Below are 8,536 nucleotides of genomic sequence, written 5' to 3'. Positions count from 1 at the left end.
TTGGCTCGGATGTCTGCGAGCCGAGGGGTCCCGCGGATCTGCAGGGCAAAAGGTATAGAAAAGAAAAACAGAAGCCGCAGAGACACAGGAGAGGGGTCATTTTAGAAAACGGGGGCTGCGCACAGGATTGTGTTCCCTCCACACGTTTGGTGATTGGTAATTGCTGCCATCTGTACCAGTACTGTACACGTTCCTTCAGAAGCATCACCCCCTTTACTACCCCGACACACGCAGACAGGTTTATTAGACATTTCCATTAGGAAACACACATTGGGAATGATATCTACTCACATGCGAGGTTGTTATCACCAAAATACGTTTTAAAAAGGCCGTAACTGTTCTGTGCTTCCTCTCACCAGAATCAGAATCTGATGTGTCGCCTCTATGCTGATGACACCCACGTTTACAAGTCTATGTCTGGGACTAAAGTGTGAACAGGGGACACGTTCTCATCCTTTAGCACTGAACCCACGTCCTTTGGCGTCTCATACCAAAACACTGTCATGTTCGATGGACCCTGAGCTGGATGTCACACCAGACGAACATGAGCCGTCATAGTCGATGCGTTACAGTTGTAACTTTTGTTGCTTTTGTTGTAGCTGACATTGTTTATCTGCAATTATCTGGCACTTGGGGAACAAGCTGCAACCGTCCAGATTCTTCAGCGGCCAAACTGGACAATAAATCCCAATTTCATCACAAAACTCAACCATTGCTGTCGAAACTAGGAAAACCACTGTTTTCCATCCATATGAAAATCCCAAGTCCAAATCAATCCCCGATGCAACGCCTGTAATGAAAACCACGAAGGTTCTGGTCTGAGCTTGAAGTACTGCACCAGGATTTGTGTGGCTTGTGGTCCCTGATACAGATACTGGCTCGAAGAAATTGTCAACAACAATTGCACCAATTTCATTTGTTTTTACAGCGAACTAGACGCGTGTGCTTCCAAAGGACAGCATCTGTTTGAACTAGATGATTAAAGTTTAATGATCCTATAATTTAGGAGGAGGATGAGTCAGTCAACATGACAATAACATCTGTTAAGAACTGACAACAACTTAGCTTAATTGTTGTTATGTCTATTCTCTTAATGAAGACAAAAGCAGCGACTGGACACCATGTTGTGCTTTTAAACGTGTTCTCCTTTGGCTCCAAGCAGCAGTGACAGACCTCAGAGTCGCCTGTGTCGTACCTGATAACATCACCAGGTGAGTCTTAACAGGCCCCCGTCTCCTGAACACGATCCAGGCAGCTTCTGCACACATAACAAAATGCAGTTTTTCACAACTCACAATCACCCCAAATGAACGGAGGAGTGGAAAATAACCGCAAGGGGGGGGGCGTGGATTGTGTTGTTTGATTGAAAACAGCTTGTTGGTCTTCATTACCACAATGTTTTGAGGCTAGATGAAGGCTCAGTGACTTAGTACTGCAGCTGGGAACTATTTACTTTCTCTGTCTTTTCGGATATTCTCAGCAGTGATTTATAAACTCGCAGCTGCGCGGAGCTCACTCGTCATTGGACACGTTTCCTTTTGGACGAACGGAGAACTGTCATGTTCGAGATAGTCGCTTAAAAGACACGACAACTGCAAAACCACGCACACACGCACACGTTTGCTGCTCATAAAGAATGCAAGGTCTAGTTACTATTGTCAGATACCACAAAGAGCTTTGCCGACACAAGTGATGTCAAGCGTTCAGCACAAATTGAATAGTAATAAATCGACTAGAAGAATTAAATATTTATAAAATGAAATCCAACAAGAACAGGAGAAAAAATGCATGTGTAGCATCAGTACATCATTTACTGATGATTTAGTTAAATCAAAGAGTGACATGAAGGTTTCATTCATTTTAAATCCTCAGTTCTTCCAATGTGAAAACTTTGGAAATCCTACAATAACTGTAGGAAAGGCATTTATCGGCCAGTGAGTCAGAGCCTTTTCCACAGTTCTGGGATGAACGCAGGATAAACCCACGGGGGCACAGGCCTTGACTCCTGGATGGGGGGGTGCCTGCTTCACCACATCATTCATTACCGGAGGGGGGGGGCGACTGGAGATGTGGCTGGGCAGCGCCTGTGGCTGAGCCGGGTCGGGGTTCTGGAGCGCCCCGCCCGCGGTCTGCCGTGCTCTGCGGGCCCTGCTGGAGACGAGAGCGGAGTCTGGTGGCTGGAGGAGGGGGCCACACGTCTCAGCGCTGGAGGGGACACTAGTGTGTGTCATCCTGTGAGTTCAGTCCACGTGGGCTCCAGACGCTAAATACGTCCTCTCTCGCTCTCTATCTCTTTCTCTCTCTCTCTCTCTCTCTCTCTCTCTCTCTCTCTGTCGCTCTCCCTCTCCTTCTATTTCATGTTCTTGCGTAATTCAGTTAGACGTCCTCCTCCACTTTACAGCTTCCCCCTTTGTCTCTCTCTCTCTCACATGGACTCAGCCTTTTCTCCTCCTTCTCCTAATCTTCAGTAAATTCTCCCACCTCAGTCATTTCTAAACGCCGCCCTGCACTCGGCTCAGTGTGTCAACACCAGGCGGACATTTTGAAGTTTTGATTTTCTTCAAAGGAGGTTCGGCGTTAATCAGAACATCCCAAATGAGAGGCTGTGCTTCAGTTTGTATGTTGCGGCGTTGGAGGAAACATCTGGCAAACAGCTTTCTCCACATCCCTGCGTCCAATCAGCTCGTCCTCTCGCCTTTGAACATGTCACATTGTAGCTAAGCGCCGCGTGGAAGTGGAAATGGCGTTTGACTGTGTGTCTCTGGGGTCACTCCCTTCTCATTCGCCTCCATCCAACACATGTACTTGCTCCAATAAATGCACTCTCATGTCTGTGCCCAACATAAATCAGGATATCCGACTATGACTCTGTCTCTCTCTCTCTCTCTTTTATAACGGCCATAAAAGCCTCCACTTCTCATGATTTGACAGGCAGTCGCTTCCATGATTTCAGATCCCTGAGTGGAACACAGCCGTGAGCGTGACGTGTCCCCCCTAGTGGTGAGAATGACTGACTGAAGCCTGATGGAGCCAAATTTCCTTCACGTCCCTTTGACTATTGCAGAATTTCCACCAGCAAAACACGTCCACGTACAAAGAGAGAGAGCAACGAAATTAATATAAAAAGTCAAATACATTTTGTAACTTGGGAATAAATTACACAGTTCTGCATCAGTTTGGGAATAAATTAACTTGTGAAGCTGTTGCCATATTTTTTTTACAGTTTTTTTTACAGAACAATGAACCAATGAGCCAAAGTTTAGTTTTTTGCCTAAATGTCACATGTTTACTGGTTCTTCTGTGTTCCCATTCTCTTCTCTCCCACTTTTCTCCATCCTGCTGATGTGTCACCAGCCCCTCTGGTTCCCCCCTCCCTCCCCACACACACACACACACACACACACACACACACACACACACACACACACACACACACACACACACACACACACACACACAGCGTTTCCAGATGTGTGCGGGGATGATGTCATGGCCGACCAGAGGCATTGGCTGCTGATCCCCCTCGTTCGCTCCAGAAAACATTCACTGTAGACGAGGGAGACGAGGCGGAAGAGCGAAGCGGTAATAAGTTCCCATACAACACTGTGACTGTCCAACGCTTGAAACGCCGCTATCTCTCTCTGATTACTGGAGGGCCTCGGTTTTTCTGAGTCACAGCTTGTCACCGAACTCCCACCAGGACCAGCCAACATGTGTTGCTGCCTATCTCACACCCATGCACTACCAGCGGTACCTGCACATCCCAAAACATGAACCGCAGCCAGCAGCAGGAGTGAAGCAGGGAGCACAACAGCCAATGGCACGCGAGTAGTAGGGGAGGAGGAGCCGGCGTGTGTTGTGGTGGTTGCTAGACGACTGCAGCGCAAATAAATTGCAAGACAAAAAAGCAATTACCGTGTAAACTGTGCTCCACAGTGTGAGGCCGGAGCGGAGTCTGGGGGGACTGAAGAGAAGGGGGGATGAGTTGGGAGGCGCAGCGCGTGCTGTCCCCAGCCTTGTTACAGCCCAGCTGAACACCAGCTGTGAGGAACCCACCCTCACACACACACACACACACACACACACACACACACACACACACACACACACACACACACACACGCACACACACACACACACGCACACACACTGAAAAACTGGAGCAATTGTGTCAAAGAAAACAACTTTGGAACCTATTAACACACCGGCTTCACTGTGGCTCCGTCCTCGGACACAAACGTTCCCACGCTGTCCTCGTTCCACCAGGAGCCAATCAGCATCCGTTCAATTAGCCTGCAGCTACAAAGCGTCATCGCCGGGCAAAGCACCTGAACGAGCGGACTCGCACATGCAGCAGATCCATTCATCCTACTGTTCACTGCTCCGCGTTGTGACGCAGTGCACATCACTTGCACTGACGTTCTTTGAAGATGGTTCTGTTGGGTCGATGCACGAGACAGACTCCATTTTATCTCAAACTGTCGGCTACAGATGTTAATAATAGCGGTCATGACATCAGCAGTGCCCCCCCCTCACCCCCACCCCCGTCTCAGGGCCGTGCTAACGAGCCCAGTGACTCATTACTAGGACGCCTAATGGAACAGATGCATCATTAAGGTCATTGCTTCAACCTGTGCTTCAAGTCGACCCAAAGCAGCGAGCGGTGCTGGCGGCGCGTGACTCTCGGGTCGGTCGAACCGGCCCAGTGCGTTTGGAGCGGCCGGGCAGATCCATTCAGCAGCCAATCGGTGACTTTGATCAGGTTTGCTCTATAGGAGCTTTAAAGCCCACCCACATGCAACCTGACCCTGGATCAGCCTCCTCTTTCTGTGCTGTGATTATAAATAAAGCTACGTTTTGGCTTTAATCCACCCGAGTCCAAACCTCCCTCCGTTTCGGTTTGATTACAGAGTTTGGTGTCGGCTGAAGGGAATCTGTGCTGATCTGCGTGACACCTTCAGGCACCTTGTTATTCTGAGCTCCGGCTTAGAATCAAATATTGCTTTCGTATCGCAGCTGGAGTCTCTGAATCCAACTGACACCTGCTTGTTTCAGCCGCCAACGTTTCCGAGATAAAAAAAAAAAAAAAAAAAAGCGGAGGGGGTGGAAATCTCACACCTGGCTTCAGTTTCCTGGGATAGTAGATTCGAGCGCTGGGCCAAAGTCTGCCTTTGAAGTCGAAACCTCGGACGGAGAAATCCCTGTTATAGCAGCGACGCGTCACCGTGAGCTGCAGAACCACAGGGACTTCCTTTAGGCAAACACAATCACAGCAAGCTCCATATAAGTGATAGATTATCGCGAGGCCATCGGAAATCTAATCCAAACAGTCTCAAGTAGCCACGTTAAAAAAACGTTAAAAAAACATGTCACGTGCAGAACTAGAAGCCGGCTGTTTTAAATCCTGGTCCAGCATCAATAGTTCACTTGTTCATTTTTGTCTGGAATAAAAGTGAAAGTTGAACTCTTTTCTACTCTTTTCAACTCTTTTTCTGGACGTTGTGCGTTTCCAGTGCAGTGTGTTCCTGCCAGTGGGTTTATGGCAGTGGTTCCGTGCGATGCATTCAATCCAGCATTCGCCGATGGACCGAAGCGGCGCTGCCAAATATCCACATCAGAGACTTTGCAAAAGTTTAATGGGAACTAAAATTCATTCAACGTGTTCTTTAGACCTCAAGAGCTCCCACAATGCACTTGTGTATGTTTATGTGCAATGGATGCACATAAAAGTAACACAGATCCCTGTAAATTCCTATTATATTATATAACAGAGATGTTTTATATCAGCAGCACTATGTTAAAAAAAGACAGAGCTGATAAAGTCTCGTAGTCCTAAATCGTGATAAATAAATGAGAATTACCATAAATGAAGGGAGAGTTTTGGGGACTTTGCTTCCCTTCGGTACAAATATTATGTAAATATGAGGTCACCTGAAAGCGGTGGAGGTTTAGTGGAGACACGGGAAACAGCGAAACACTGCGGGACCAGATGCAGGAACCGTGTTGGCAGGTGAGCTGTGAAACAGAGGAAAATGAAAACGTGAAGCGGAGACAGCAGAGAAAGTGACCCGTCTTTCCAGCCGCGCCGGGTAAAATCACAGCGGCAGAATCTGACTGGACTCGACGTGGACGCAGGAGACGGCTCAGCGATGCAGCAGCTGATGAACCAGAACGTGAAGCAGCTTTTCTAGGTCACTGACACAGCAGAAGAGTGGCTCCTTTTGTGGTTCTGGGACAAAAACGCTGAAGATTACCTGCGTTATTAGCCACAAAGCCTTCATGCAATCTGGCTGTTTAACCGTAATGTTGTTCAGGGTTTTATTGCCTCACCCGCAGGAGGTTGCAAAGTAGCACGAGCGTCATCGATCCCGCTGCTCAGAGGCCGTGGCCTGTAAGAAGCCAGACAGAGAGCACAGGTGCAACTAATAACACAATGACAGCGTTGTTCCCCGGCTGCTGGGACGGGGAGCGAGCTGCACGCGTGTCCTTCCTGCTGGGACACGTCCAAACGCCTGACATCAACACGAACGGGGCCGATTGTGGGTGTTTCTGAAACCCGTCGTTGACGTGTGACTATTTTACACTAATTTATAGGTGCAACGTCTCCGGAACAGCGCCCCTTGTGGCCACACGTAGCAATTACAGCATACGATCACGTTTTTCCTACATTTACCAAGATACCTGCAGTAAACAGCGCCTTGTGTGATAGCATTTACACAACTGGCCTAATTAGAAGCAGCAGAGAGCTGAAACCCATTCATTTGGCCTCTGACTTCAGAGTTATCTTCCATTTGGTGACAGCAGCAGCAGCAGAAACCACCGCTGTCAAAGTATAGGTAGAGTTAAAGATCCAAAGATCAGATAAATACAGAGAAAGCGACTGCATCCTGCTGTAGCAGTGGACAGTATCTATACTGGTGACATTAAAGCAGCATTAACTCATTTTGTAAATAAAATAAAATATTACCACTCTTGCTGTATAAGTTAACGCCTAGACTCATTCTCGAGACAGAGCGCGATATAAAAGATGCAATCGTTCATTTAAATGCGTGCGCTCAGTCGCTTCCCAACACGTTTTCATTAGCGGAGCCCCGGGAATGCGTCCTGCGACTGGTAATCAGTTCAGGAATGACACGGGCCCACGGTGGGGCCTATCTCATGAATTAAAAGGAGAAGAAATGAGAGCGGCCCCCCCACAGGCACCCTGGGCTTTAACTGGTGACAGGGGCTCTTAATTAAAGCCTGTTTCTGGGGCCGTGAGTCCCTCAGACGGAGGGTTAGAAGATTCACAACGTTTCCCATGGTTCGTATCTGGCTCCGCCGGGAGCGCGGTCGGACCGGCTCTGCCTGGAGTCTGAGGTGGTCCCGAGCTGGACGCCCGCCGCAGCTGCAGTCACAGTGAAACGAAAGTGTCCAAAGATCACACGGAGGCCACAGCCTGTGTTTGTGCTGCGGTGGGGGCTTCCTCGCGCAGCCAAATGTGTCATTTTCCATAGGGTCGGATTTAAAGGGCAGCGCTCCGCATGAGAAATCCCCCGGCGCAGACCGGCCCCGTGGCTCCGAGCCACTGTTGAATCCAAACTACACCTCAGGGTGAAGAGGTCGGCGCAGGAATTTCATTGTTTGCTACTCTTGTTTTTGTGTTTTTTAATTGTGGGGGGGGTTTGTTCAAAGGTGACGACTGAAGCTTCCCATCGCCTCCTTTCACAAACAAATATTAAGAAAACTGCCCAAAGACAGGACTTAAACATGCAGTTAGCTGACACTGGGAAAGTGTAAGCGGTCGAGTCCTCCAGTGGCTCATGACGTCAGAGTCCTGGTTTCTTTCTGATCGTTTCCCCACTTCTTCCCCATCGTTATTTTGCTCACGCCACTGGAGAAAGCAGAAAATGAGCAAAGGATGGAGATGTTGAGATTCGCCGGCAGATTGCGAGGTGTGACCCGCGGCCGCGTCTTTAATTAGCAGTGGGGCCCTAATTAGAGAGATGAGAGACGACGCACCGGGGGAAAGTGGAGACACACACACACGCACACACACACACACACACACACACACACACACATACATAAACATATAGTACACATAAGCAGTGGCTTCAGAGCTCTGAGAAAGTTCTGACTGCCGCAACGTGCTCACGTGAGTCAACTCCAGAGAATGTTCAAACCGACCAGCGGCACGTTTTTCTGCTCCATCTGCGGCAGATTTGTCGCGCTACAGACATTTCTCGATGATGATGTGGATGAGTTGCGGCCAGATGGAGGCGTAACAAGGTCATAATGTTGTTGTTGTTGTTCTGGTGGAGGTTGGACAGTGCTGAGTTGTCATAAACGTGCAAAATACTATAGAAAAGTGAAGCCTGGGTCCAACTATTACCTCAGCTCAGGTCCTCCTGCTGACGCTGAATCTATTCCAGATGGAGGAACCGGCTTCTCTTTGACCCGTTTTTGTACATTTTTCATGTTTTTTCTGGAGACCTCCTCTGTTACACTGTTACAGCGCCTGTGCATGTCTTACAGTACTGTATGCGAGTGTCTC

Source organism: Betta splendens, chromosome 12, assembly GCF_900634795.4.
Source record: "Betta splendens chromosome 12, fBetSpl5.4, whole genome shotgun sequence".
Classification (NCBI taxonomy): Eukaryota; Metazoa; Chordata; class Actinopteri; order Anabantiformes; family Osphronemidae; genus Betta; species Betta splendens.
Note: the sequence above shows the minus strand (reverse complement) of the source record.